The 14,333-nt window shown below is 35.7% G+C and overlaps 1 protein-coding gene across 2 annotated transcripts in view; it reads right to left on the reverse strand.

Annotated features, from left to right (window-relative positions):
• The window catches only part of LOC121380533 (ecdysone receptor-like), a 112,851-nt gene that overhangs the window by 75,810 nt on the left and 22,708 nt on the right, over window positions 1–14,333 (reverse strand). For both annotated transcript variants that reach the window (XM_041509378.1, XM_041509379.1), the window contains exon 2: window positions 3,824–3,874. The gene's annotated coding sequence lies outside the window, so the exon portion shown is untranslated. The remainder of the gene's footprint in view (window positions 1–3,823; window positions 3,875–14,333) is intronic.

The following is a 14,333-nucleotide window of genomic DNA, read 5'->3' on the forward strand; positions in this document are numbered from 1 at the left end:
ATCGTGATATGACACCATATCGTCCTATCGTTCACTAATATATACAGGTAAGTGTAAAAGTTAATTGTGGTATATATGCAACCGTAGATGATTGAGTATCAGTCAAAACATCTCCAGATGTGCTGTCCTTTCTGTGGGATGTAGAATATAAAAGATCCCTTGCTGCTAATGGAAAATGTGTGATAGTGCATATAAAAGATCCCTTGCTGCTAATGGAAAATGTGTGATGGTGCATATAAAAGATCCCTTGCTGCTAATGGAAAATGTGTGAAAGAGCATATAAAAGATCCCTTGCTGCTAGTGGAAATGTTTTAGGGTGCAGTGTTCTCGCTGGGTGAAAATTAAAGGAGGGCGGCCGCGCAGCACCACACCCTTCAAAAAAAAAAAAAAAAAAAAAGTAAAAGCAAAAAGCAAAAAAAAATGACATGGGGGGGGGGGGGGGGGGGAGCTTGGTGGTTACCATGTTGTTGTGTGTTGATAGACTTTGTGGAAAGACATACTCCTTATTTTGATTACAAAAAGTTTATACGAAATACAAGTAGACTCGTCTTTACCGAAGATGTTAGCGGTCTGATATTCACTGGTAGTTCCGGTTTTGCTGGACATATCAAAGTTTTAATATTATTATTTTAATAAAGATTTCAAGATATACGAAAAACAAAAAAGACATTTATGTGATCTCCTAATGTCAATTTTTTTTTTTTTTATTCCCATCTTCATCGAATGAATTGATCGCTGTGATAAAATATTATCGCCAGCTGATAAAAAGTAGTTTCGTTTTTGTAGTGGCGGTGTATATATTATTTGGCACCCAAGATGAATTATTTTAATGCCAAACACTACCACTTCTGTTGATTTTATAAGCGGTGATATCCCCCAAAATGAAAAGTTTACAATATGTTATAAGAACTGCTGAATAAACAGAATGATAGAAATGACAGAAAGTAAAAATCGTCAGTTACAATCAATTATATCTGTAACTGAGGACAAAATATCAGACGACAGTTAGTGGAAACAAAAGATAGAGTGACCGTTCTGATCATGTGACAAATTTGGCGCCAAATAAGTGGGGGTTTTTAGTCGGAGATTGCCGAATCCATAAAAAATAAAAATGTTTTCATTGCTCAAATAAAATATAACTTTTATTGTTTGTATTAAACATACAAATGGATACAGGTATGGGACAAAATAGAGGCTGTTAAAAATACTATTAAATTATGTTATGGTAACTGTTGTAAATGTTTCGTCAGTTGCTTTTTCGTACACAACAGGGCTTATTTCCTTTGATGTCCAGTGTGCAGACTGATCATTGTTTTTTTTATGTGTGGAAAAAGAGTGTGTATTTGGAAATAGTGGAGATAGGTGCTGGAAAATATAGTAGGGTGCTGGAAAATAAAGAGGTGCGCAGAAAAATAAAGGAGGGCGGAGAGCGTGAAAGGAGGGCGGCAAAATGCAATAGCAGGGCAGGCCGCCCCGCTTAAATGGAGCAGCGAGAACACTGGTGCATGTAAAAGATACCTTGCTGCTAATGGAACATGTGTAATGGTGCATATAAAAGATCCCTTGCTGCTAATGGAAAATGTGTGATAGTGTATATAAAAGATCCCTTGCTGCTAGTGGAAAATGTGTGATGGTGCATATAAAAGATCCCTTGCTGCTAATGGAAAATGTGTGATAGTGTATATAAAAGATCCCTTGCTGCTAGTGGAAAATGTGTTAGGGTGCATATAAAAGATCCCTTGCTGTTAGTGGAAAATGTGTTAGGGTGCATATAAAAGATCCCTTGCTGCTAGTGGAAAATGCACTGGGTCATGGTTCGGAACACAGGGTGGACATATGTCTGAACCTAATGCATGTGGGCATGTAAAAAGTGTTTGGTTTGGTTTTATAATAGCAAAATGTAGGTTTCTTCTAACACTATAACATAAGACAGAATTACAAATGTTTGACATCCAGTAGATGATGATTCATTCATCAATGTGCTGTTATAGTGATGTTAACAAAAACAGAAAATGGCAGATGTCTAAAATGTTGTCTATAGAAAAATTGACAATTTATGCAGGTTAAATATTCATGCAGTAGATAATCTAACATGCCCTGTACAGAAAAATGGTCGCTATATAAGACATTCTCTATACACAGGTGGTCACTGTACATACATTAAACACATCAATCTGTATGCAGGAGATAATGTATTATGTCCTCTACAGAAAGTGGTTTCTATATAGGACATCATTTATACACAGGTGGCCATTAATCTGTATGCAAGAGATACACTTAAGTGCCCTCTATAGACAAGTGGTCTGTACATGCTGTACATCGAAATAGACTAATTTTAGCAGCTGTTGAATGACATTAAAAAGACACAAAACTAAAAAAGATAAAGTTCTGCCTATTTCTTTTTTGCTCTCTCTCTCATGGAGTTAAGTGTCAGTTAAGTGTCAGCTGGCAGGCCAAATATTTATACTAAAACTCTTGGTGATGTTTAGTGTTTTCCCTAGCTTGTTTTAGCATAGTGCAGCACCATGCCTCAATAGTCTAGCACCATCTTGCCTTAATCAGCGTCATGCTGCCCTGAGATTAAACAAGCCTTTTTCAGTAATTAATTCTAAAATTGCCTTTATAAAACACCCCAAAATGTATTATTAATTAATAAAGTATGTCTTTTATATCTTTTGCCATTCATTTATTAAAGCAAATGCATAAATTACTTTAATGTTTATTTTAAATAATTTTTGTGTATTTTTAATGAAAAACAAGTACCCCAAAAATGGTGAAAATACCCCAAAAGTGTTTGGTCTACCATGCCTTGTCTAATTTCTAGGGAAATCACTAATGTTACGAGACACATTTATCTGAAGAAAAAGTTAAAGTTTGTTTTGCTTAATGACACAACTAGAACACATTGATTTATTATCATCAGTTATTGGATGTCAAACATATGGTAATTCTGACGCATTGCCTTGGTGGAAACCTGCTACATTTTTCTAATAATTAAATTTCCGTTACATTCATTGCAATATAACATCATCCCATTGGTCCCTTTTATAGGTATACAGTATTCTTTTGTCTGTCTTTTCTTCTCTAACTAATGTTTATGTTTTTGCAGTGACAAATATGGTTCAATTCTCGATGAACATAAATATTACATCATCTGGGAACGTCACATCTGATGATGTCATTTTATATGGGCACGTTGTCTTATTGCGCGTTATTGTTTATGGACCAAAAATAATTCAAAATAAAGTATGCTCTTTTAGTGTTATTATTGGTAAATATAATTCAAATTTAATTATAAGTATTGTCTGTTATTTCTTTTATGTTCATCTGGGTATGAAAAAAAAATAATAATCCGCAAACATATGTGAGAACGGTTTCGCTGATTCACAGTTTACAGATGACTTTTTTGGTTCATACCCCGATGAAAGTAAAAGAAATAACAGACAATTCTTAATTAACATCATGGGGTCTTTTATATGCAAATTACCAGACAGAACAGCACATACCACATCCTTTGATAGACCAGTTATGGTGCAATGGCGGGGAAAGGGAAACAATCCAGTCAAAGAAAGGGTCAGCTGAGGTGGTTCGATACCACAATGCAAGCACCTCGTGTGAGCACTCTATCGACAGAGTAAAATCCCACCCCGCTAGAGAAAAGTAAAGACATTTTTGCGTGTTTATATGTACATGTATCATGGGTCAAACTTTACAGAAATCACATTTAGAAGTCATCTGTGAACAAATTGTTTTAAAATAACATACAAATTTCCGAAAAGTCTTAAATTGATTTTGTTGAATATAACTGAAATGTTCCACTAACCTTATTGATGGGAAATTGATGAGGACACTTAAGAATATATTGTCAATCAACCTGCAATAGAGACAAAAAACACAAAAAACGTAATTACAATGTCATTCAATTACCTGTTCATGTATAATTTCATTAATTGCACAATGTACATTTCATATCACTGTAAAGTGAATAATGTATTGGATTATCAATATCTCAGCGCATTTTAAACTATGTCTAGCTCAAGATCATTTTGACACTTGGTTGAGAAAAAAATAAAAAACAAAACGCACTAGTCACTGAGGCTACCCTTTTCAAAGGCAGGAAATGATTTCTTTGTTTTTTACGTACAGCTAGTACATTACCGGACAGAACATCATGGCATATGATGTCTCAGTCATGACGCATTGTTGGGAAGAGAAAAGAACCTGTAGTCCATTCAGTGAAATTGATCCTGCACACCTTTGTGGGTTAGGCAGACACTATACCACAAAGCATGATTGGATCATAGTGTTATTCATATCCAGAAGGGCTCATGCCCACACCCCATTTTTATACATATCCAGGAGGACCCACCTCCCATTTTTATTCATATCCAGGAGGGCACACCTCCCATTATTATACATATCCAGGAGGGCTCACCTCCCATTATTATACATATCCAGGAGGGCACACCCTCCATTTTTATATATATATATCCAGGAGGGGACCACCTACCCAACACACCTTTTTATATTTGCCTGTTTATGTATTTTTGAATCCAGATCCATTTGTGGCAAAACATATCATGTCTAGGAATATGATGATTATTATTCATAATATTTGTGGGTTTTGGCCCATGGTTTGATGCTCAGTTTGTCAATTTGCATACCGCAGTTATTTCGATTAAAAAAAAAAAATATATATATATATGTAACAGAAAAATCAACCACAGCTTCTGTAGCTTGCATTCCAATGGGAATTTTGATGACATGGTAAAGCACTTCGTCCAATCACTGTGCTCGATTTTGCTGCCCATGACATGTTTGTGTGAGCTATCCCAGACACAACACACTCTCATGGCATGGTAAAATGGTAAAGATGTTATTTTTATTTTCTAGTCAAGACACAGTTTTGTCTGTTAATTTTGTCTTTTTATGATACATTTATTTTACCATTAACAAGTTTTTTGCACCCTCCCTCCCTCCCTCCCTCCCTCTGTCAACCTTTACACAAGGGAAACCAGGAGATGAATGTTGAAAAAGCAGGAGATTTTTGTAAAATTCCCACATTTTAAATAAGAAACAGTCTCTTTTGTTAAATTTGACATTCCATACATCCTTGATACCTGTAGTCTTTGCCAGGAAAGGCGAGGGATCAATCCCGCTCTGCTCCATGTTCACATGGAACATTTTAGGATCTAGCGGCAAACTGATCGCCCTTGCAATGTTTTTTTACTGCATTATATTTTACACTTTATGTATTTACTCTCATAGCTAGCACAATCTCAGAAGGGTAATCTTCAGCTCATGTTGATGTTGCTCATGGCAACGACTGTATTTGCATCTTCTTGTAACAGCAGTTTAGAACAAATATCAACAAAATAAATATTGTGTCATAAATATCAAATATAAAAATATAAAAATACCATCGCAAATCAATTTTTGCAGTGGTTCTGTTAACAGCCATATTTAATTTTAAGGAATGGAATGTGAAAGGAATAAACTGCAATACAATTGCATCTACTTTTACGGTAAATTCAGACGGACCTTTTATGAGGAGCTATCAGTCTCACTCCACATCAATCCCTTGAGACCAGTTCAGAGTAATGCTTACATGTAGCTCCCCTTAGATTGTGAATAGCGGCCTCGGTGGCATTGTGGTTAAGCCATCAGACATATGGCTGGTAGGTACAGGGTTCGCAGCCTGGTACCGGTTCCTACACAGAGTGGGTTTTAACGGCTCAATGGGTAGGTGTAAGGCCACTACATCCTCTTCTCTCTCACTAACCACTAACCATTAACAACTAATCCACTTTCCTGGACAGGCAGCCCATGATAGTTGAAGTGTGCTTGAACCGTAATTCAACATAAGCACGAAAAATAAGTTGAAATGAAAAAGCTGGTGAATTTATATTGTCTCAATATAGTAATATCTGTATGGCTCCCCATAATCTAAGTTAGGGTTACAATTAATCACTCATATCATTTTTTTTTTTTTGGTCATGTTGAGGTCTGTAAATATATTTAAACATAAGAGATAATATATTGCCAAAATTTCTTAAATAAATAATGAATTTGTAGGGTTTCTTTTGGCGGGTTTTGTTTTCTGTTGACCTATTAAAGTCGCAGATCTTAGTTTCAACCGATTAAAATGGACACTAAGTTTAGTTAAACCTACAAACCTATAGTAACACCCTTGGATAAAGTTGCAACAGAGTGAAACAAGTGTGTGTGACGTTGAGACACGGCAATACCATTACAAAGTAAACTACAGCTTGTCTCCATAACTGTTAGGAAGTAGCTCAGTGGTGAAGCGATCGCTTAATGCGCAGTCAGTCTAGGATCGATCCCCGTCGGAGGACCCATTGGACTATTTTTCGTTCCAGCCAGTGCTCCACAACTGGTGTAACAAAGGCTGTGGGATGGTGCATATAAAAGATCCCTTGCTGCTAATCAAAAAGAGTAGCCCATGAGTGTGTCGTTAAATAAAACATTCCCTTTCCTTTCCAAAACCAGTACTTCTAAGACGCATGTGCGTTTTTTTCAAATATAAAAACTTCATTTTGTGGTATCAGAAACACCAGGATGACCAGAAATACAGATGTATGGAAATGGATACTCTAAACAATACAATCTAAGTAATATCTGATTTCAATTTAAAAAAATAGCTTTAATAATGAAAAGTATAAAAAAAAATGGGGTGGGACGTAGCCCACTGGTACAGAGCTCGCTTGATGCGCGGTCGGTTTGGGATCGATCCCTGTCAGTGGGCCCACTGGGCTATTTCTCAAAGGCTGTGGTATGTGCTGTCCTGCCTGTGGGATGGTGTATATAAAAGATCCCTTGCTACTAATGGAAAAATGTTGCAGGTTTTCTCTCTAAGACTTTATGTCAAAATTTCCAAATGATTAATAAATCAATGTGCTCTTATGGTGTTGTTAAGCAAAACAAACTTTTAACTAAAAAAAAAACTATGGTCTGTCACTTTAAACATTTTTAAACTGCTACTTAAAATAAGAATTTGTCAATCAATTTTCAAACACTGTCACTTAATAATTTTAAACTTTCACTATTAAATGTTTTTATTTACTCCCCACCCGCCAAAAAGCACTACAATTAAAAAATACTTCTCTTTCGTAAAAAAAATAATTTTCAAAATAACACACATTACACGTATGTAATTAATTATTATCTGATCATTAGCAAACCAGACATAAAGATACTGCAACATTATCATGACAACTTAAATGACACCATATCCACAATGACCGTCATATAAAGAAAGCAGTAAATACTACATACCGAGAACCGGAGCCGATGTACAACACACACAATATGCGTGTGTATAGGTCTACAGCCAACACAAAACAAATGAGAGATATTGATCAGACGTATACCTTCTCACAACAGAGAAAAACCTTGGAAGAAAGAGTATCGTATCGTCAAGAAGATGCGGTTATTATCACCAAGGAGTGTGTAATAGAACTGTGTTAATTAGAAGGCAAAACACCTGCCCGATCAATGACCTGGCTTCCAAAGGTAGGCAAAGACACACTGTTGGGTTGTTTGGGGGGTTTTGGTGTGTCTTTTCGGATTAATTAAGTTTTAACATTTGTATTTTAATTTCAGAATAAACTCTGTTTTGTTGTTCAGACCTTCCCGAGACCAGAGTTTTACGTTCATCGGGACAAAAGGACGGTCGGTCTGGGATCAATTCCCATTGGTGAGCCCACTGGGCTCTTTCTCGTTCCAGCCAGTGCATCTCAACTGGTGTATCAAAGGCCGTGGTATGTACTCTCCTGTCTGTGGGATGGTGCATATAAAAGATCTCTTGCTACTATTGGTAAAAGGTAGCAGGTTTCCTCTCTAACACTATATGTCAAAATTACCAAAATTACCAAAAAAACCAACCTTACATTATGGGGAGCCATTTAAGATATTTCATTTTGATACCATATTAATTCAAATGCTAAGGAGAGCTATAAATTATTCTCCTTGAATTATTCTTAGGCGATACAGCTCACCTAAAAACAGCGAAATCTGTAGACACAAATACATGTAGCCGTAATGTGGTTTAATGTCTTTTAAGTTGTCATTAAAAAATATTATTTTCCTTCCTATCAAAGCAGCCGATGTATTTCCTCGTTACATACTATCAGAATGAATGACACCCTGTCAGAGCAGATTATGACCTGACAGTCATTACATCAAAGCAGAAGACAAAACGGTTTATCAGATACTAAATTAGGAATGCTTGTTCAAAGGTTATTATAATAAAGTAAAGACAACACAAAATGTTTTGTAAAGTTATAGTTTAAAAATCAGGACATGGCATTATACATTACAGGTATGTATGTTTGCTTTTTCAATAAAGCCTATTTCAATTTTATAAAAATTATTGATAATTTTATGTTAAAACTGCTCCTTTTTTTTTGCTAAAAGTAAAAGGAAAAATCACCCTAGAATAATGATGTATGTGTAATTTGTGAGGATTTGCTGTACAGGAGAGGGGCATTGGTTGGGATAGAAAAAAAACCAAGTCCATAGACATCAATCGATCCTACAACCCTTCGCTCCTTAGATATGCCTGGGATTTATTCAGGATTTTTTGCCAGGGTCCCATGTCTTATGGTAATGGGAAAACTAGCAAGTAAATCATACTTGGGGTATTTTATCAGGCCACTGAATGATGCAGAACACCACTGTTAAATTAATTTATTAGAATAGATATAATTAAATATATGTATATATTGGAAATTTTTAACATAGAAATTGGGAATTTTCATGGCCACTTTCTTTTGGGAAGGGGCCTATGTTCAGACCCACAAAACGCCTGGATATATCTCAGCAAGTATTCTACCACTGAGCTACAAACTGTCCAAAAAAGAAAAAAACAAACATCATAAAGTTTATTCCTACAACAACAACAAAAAAAGTAGCAGTAAATATATTTCATTATATGCATTTTTCCATAGGCAGGACAATACATACCACAACCTTTAAAGTTACCAACTGCTATAAACTCTGAAGGGATGTCTCATAGGCAAACAGTACATACCACAACCTTTAAAGTTACTAACTGCTATGAAATATAAGGGGATATCCCAAAGACAGGACAATACATACCACAACCTTTAAAGTTACTAACTGCTATGAAATCTGAGGGGATATCCCAAAGACAGGACAGTATATACCACAACTCTTTAAAGTTACCAACAGCTATAAAATCTAAGGGGATATCCCATAGACAGGACAGTACAAACCACAACCCTTTAAAGTTACCAACTGCTATGAAATCTAAAAGGATATCCCATAGACAGGACAGTACATACCACAACCTTTAAAGTTACCAACAGCTATGAAATCTGTGACAGGGGTTGATGAACTTTGTCTCACGAAGCACCAGATGATTCGATAACTTCCTGTTATTGGTGAACTCAGTACGAAGCATCTTTAGGATGGTCTGTATAGTATGGTCATGGTTCTCACACGGTCATCACACACACACATCCATCTTATATACCCTAGGTTAATGGCCGTTTCGGACACTTCGGTTTTCAAAATCACCAAGAACTATCACATTCCTTAAAATGTTGAATAGGAGAAAATAGCACTCCACAATATCAAGGATGAAAATGTTTTATTTAACGACGCACTCAACACATTTTATTTATGGTTACATGGCGTTACAAGGGATCTTTTATATGTACCATCCCACAGACAGGATACCATATACCACAGCCTTTGATATACCAGTCGTGGTGCACTGGTTGGAGCAAGAAATAGCCCAATGGGCCCACCGACGGGGATCAATCCCAGACCAACCTCAGTGGTCAAGCGAACGCTTCACCACTGAGCTACATCCCACCCTCCACAAAATCATCAAGAAGAAGTTTGTTTTGTTTAACGACACCACTAGCGCACACTGATTAATTAATCATCGGCTATTGGATGTCAAACATTTGGTAAATTCTGACGCAGCAAGGGATGTTTTATATGCACTTCCCACAGAAAGGAAAGCATATACCACTGCCTTTGTCCAGTTGTGGTGCACTGGTTGGAACGAGAAAAAAAAGCAATCAGCTGAATGGATCCACCGAAGTGGTTCGGTCATGCGACACAAGCACCTCAAGCAAGCACTCAACCGACTGAGCCAAATCCCGCCCACCAAAATAATCAAAGTTCATAAGATGGTGCTGGAGCAAATGATCAAATTTAGGCAAATACCATAGATATATTTAGGCAAAATGTGCTAATCTGAGGCCTTTTTACCATGTATTTCCATCATTCTACCCACAAAATTGCGTAGTGATTTGTTTGCAACCCTATATATGATGTACCTGTTTGGCAGTAATGTTAAAGGAATGCTTAAGCAAGGCTTTTGGACTAGTATGCATATTCAGCTATATATAATGCACATTATTGCTTAATATCAACAAGTATATTATTATATTTAATTAATAAAATAGTTAAATGTGACGGCTATTAGATATAACGGGCACAGCCATTTTGTTCCATTCCAGTAAATACACCCTCTGGTGAGCTGGTGGTTACGTAATACTTAACACGTAACATTAGAAATGAGTCTTAGAACTAGAGAAACAAATCTACCTGTTTTTCTCAGGATGATAAAATAGTTATGCATTGCAATGTTCTGTAATATTATACATCCCAGTAAGCCAGCAATAAGTATATATTATTTTTCAATACAAAATAAACCACCATTGTCAAAGTGGCTACACAGCAAGTCGAAATATTTATACCATGTTTTGTCCATGCATTAACCTACGTACTGAAATGATACACAGAGTGTTTTCTTAGTTAATTGGTCTATTTCGTTAGTTGCCTCTACCTGTGATTCCTGATTGGCAGTTGTGTATTTGATTGGTAACCCAGACAAGTCAATTAATTGACGCTGTCCAGACACAAAAATACATACTGGTACTAATATTACATGTCGCCCCTAAAATGGTAATGGACATGGTTTATTACTGTAAATAGTTCGCTAAAACTATTGATCAAGTAGACTTTCCCATCTAAAATCACAGCACGGACCAATTACGTAGTCCCAAAGAAAAGAAAATTATTACATGGGTTGTCATTTTTGCTCTAATGTAGCATACCAATAGGCCTAATAGTGCACATTTTTCCCTTGGATTATTTAACAGAGAAAAATACTATAACCTCATTTTGTTCCGTTAATGCAACTTGAAATATATTTAGTTGAATAGTTTATTATATTATCACCATAATCATATCATTTGTGTTGTTTTACAAGTCAGGTTTATCAAAGAGAAGTGCTGTGTTGTAAATTACTGCTTTTGTTTACACGGTGCATACAGGATTTGGTCAAGAGCTGACATCATTTCGCCCCAGTTAGCAGGAATAATGTTACTATTAATGTGTTAATATGTTATTAATGTGTGGTGGGTGAAGCAGCTTACACATGGGGGAACATTTTTTATAAATTGGTTATCGCTTAGTTGGTCCTGCGCGACTGCATACGATATATTCCTATTTTCGTCTAGTTTGTGCTAACCATTCCAATCTGGGGTGACATTTCCGGATGATACCCACTGCTGATTGGGGCAGTCTCCGAAGAACCTTTCAAAACTAACCAATCGCACAATGTGCAAAATTTTCCACAGCACTTGTTTGGCACCCTCTTTCACCATTGGTTAATTCCTCACTCGTTTTTTTGAACGCACCAACCATGTTGCAGTGTGGTGCACACACGTCCTAGTTGCGCACAATTCCAATCACTTTTTGAATTGGCTAGCTCACTGTTTAACGTATCTCTCTGCTGAGAAATTTTTATACCCATCCACCACACACCATATTTAAGTAGTTAGTATAATAGTTTAGTTTAGTTATGGAGTACCATAGTAGTATATCGAGGTATTATGTAATAGGCATCCTCATCACCTCTACATGTAAGTAACATGTATTAATAAATAAAATTCTATGGTATACTTGTCAGCCAAAACCAAACTTGTTTGTTGTTAATTAAAATATATATACCACCAAGAAATATTAATCATGTTTTTTATTAACACTAAAATTACACGTTTTTGATCTGTTAAAGTGTCAGTATGTGTTGGTGGTCCGGGTATACATCTTTTCAACACATAAAGCTCATGTTTTAGTTTACTCTCCCTTTAATAAGAAAAACTATTGTTATCCAGATTCTGGCATTTTCATTTAATTCAGGCAAAAAACAAAGCTTGCCCTACTACAAAAATTGGAGCCCGTACGTCAAAAATTAAAGGGACTGCCCTGAGTTTTCTGCATTGTAAGATGTTTCCGACTAAAAAATCTTTTAACATCTAAAAACATGCATTAAATATATTTTCTTGTTTAGAATATCAGTGTCTGTATATTCAATGTGTTTCTGATCATCTTAATATTTGTAAGAAGCCCAAACTGGATTTTGTCTTCAAATCATTTCATAAATACGACAAAAATATATTTTAGGAAATAAAATTTAATTTAACCTAGTACAAATACTAGAACGATCAGAGACACGTTTAATATCCAGAAACTAATATTTTATGCAGAAAAATATATTTGATATGTAATTACAGTCGTTAAAAAGTCTCTGTTAGTCGATAAAAATTGCAGCAAAGTCAGGACTGTCCCTTTAAAGGGGAAATGTGGTTTGTTCGAACAAGGGGCATAATATTTCGCAGCACTCAGAATAAAATCTAGGGGCATGCAGAAGTAGATTGGTACCCATCAAAAACGTATGTCTGCCATAGTACTTGACTATCTGCATGAAATATCATATCATTGTTCATGGCAAACTTATTTAGTTTATACACAGATGCTGGAAGCAGGCAGGGTTTGACAATGTCAGTGCCTCTGCACCCTGAACCATGCTCGCTTCCAGTAGCAATCCCATAAGTACTAATACGGTACTATAGTCTATAGAACTGACCACATTCTGAACTTTGGTTAATTGAGAAAACTGAAAGATATATACCAAGACAAAACACATTATCAATTTGGTACTACAATCTTCACTGTACTTTAAAATACAAGCTAAATTCAATGAAGTCAGATATTAAAAATGTCCTGTTATTTATACTGACAAATAATGCATTCATTAAAATCCAGTGTCTGATTTCACTTTGAAAGGAAGGTGATGAGTTTTCTTCTATTTGAGCACATTTACGAAATTGCTAAACTTTTTTGTATATATGTACCTGAGTTTTTAAAAATTACTTCCCCGAGTGCCTTGACCTGTCAACCCTATCCCTTCATTTCACACAGCTATTGCCTTAGGCCACTGCAAACTGCTATGTAAAACCATAATGGCAAACACAATGTCAAACAGCCATGCTTGTAAAGTATACCCGACTCATTGCTGGCCACAACAATGGAAAGAAATGCCTGTTTAACAACACACTGTTTAATATGAGCCTGTATTCAATGCCTCTAGCAAATGGTAATTGCTACACTTGGCAAAACGAATGAGAGTTGAAAGAAAGCAATATTTGTTTAATTAACGGCCAGTGGGGTGTTCATAAAGCAATACATACAAACACGAAGTCCTGGGGATGAAATAGGGTTCACTGTCACTATATAGACTACACCTTTCCAGCAAGTAAAAGTAGTCTTTTATTAGCACCATTTCTCATTCCATCCAGTGCACCACGACTGGTATATCAACGGCTGTGGTATGTGCTATCCTGTCTATGGGATGGTGCATATAAAAGATCCCTTGGTATACTAATGAAAAAATGTAGCAGGTTTCTTCTCTAAGACTATATGTCAAAACTATCAAATGTTTGACATTCAATAGCTGATGATTAATAAATCAATGTGCTCTAGTGATTTCATTAAACAAAACAAAATTTTAACTTTTATTAAATTTTAAGATAAGAAATTGCATTTAAAGGGACTGTCCTGAGTATGCTACCACTGTGACATGTTTACGTCTAACAGAGCCTTTTTTCATGACAAAAATTAAGACATTAGAGAATCTGACATTTCCTTGTTTAGAATATCGGTCTCTCTCTAATCAGGGTGTTTTTTGTTGTCCTTATACTTGTAGAAGCCCAAACTGGATTTTACCACCCAATAATTTCATACATGTACGTACAAAACCCTCAGATATTACAAAGTAGAATGAAAAATAACTGCTACAAACTGACCACAAACACATTGGTATTCTAGACAAGAAAATGTATTTAATATATGTAATTTCTGTTAGATGAAAACATCTTACAATGGCAGGATAATCCCTTTAATAATGTCCAAGCAAAACCCTATATAATACGCTATTTCAGACTATATATTATTATTATAATTATCAGGCAGGTTTTAATATTAAAAAG

The sequence above is a fragment of the Gigantopelta aegis genome, chromosome 9 (genome assembly GCF_016097555.1).
Source record: "Gigantopelta aegis isolate Gae_Host chromosome 9, Gae_host_genome, whole genome shotgun sequence".
Classification (NCBI taxonomy): domain Eukaryota; kingdom Metazoa; phylum Mollusca; class Gastropoda; order Neomphalida; family Peltospiridae; genus Gigantopelta; species Gigantopelta aegis.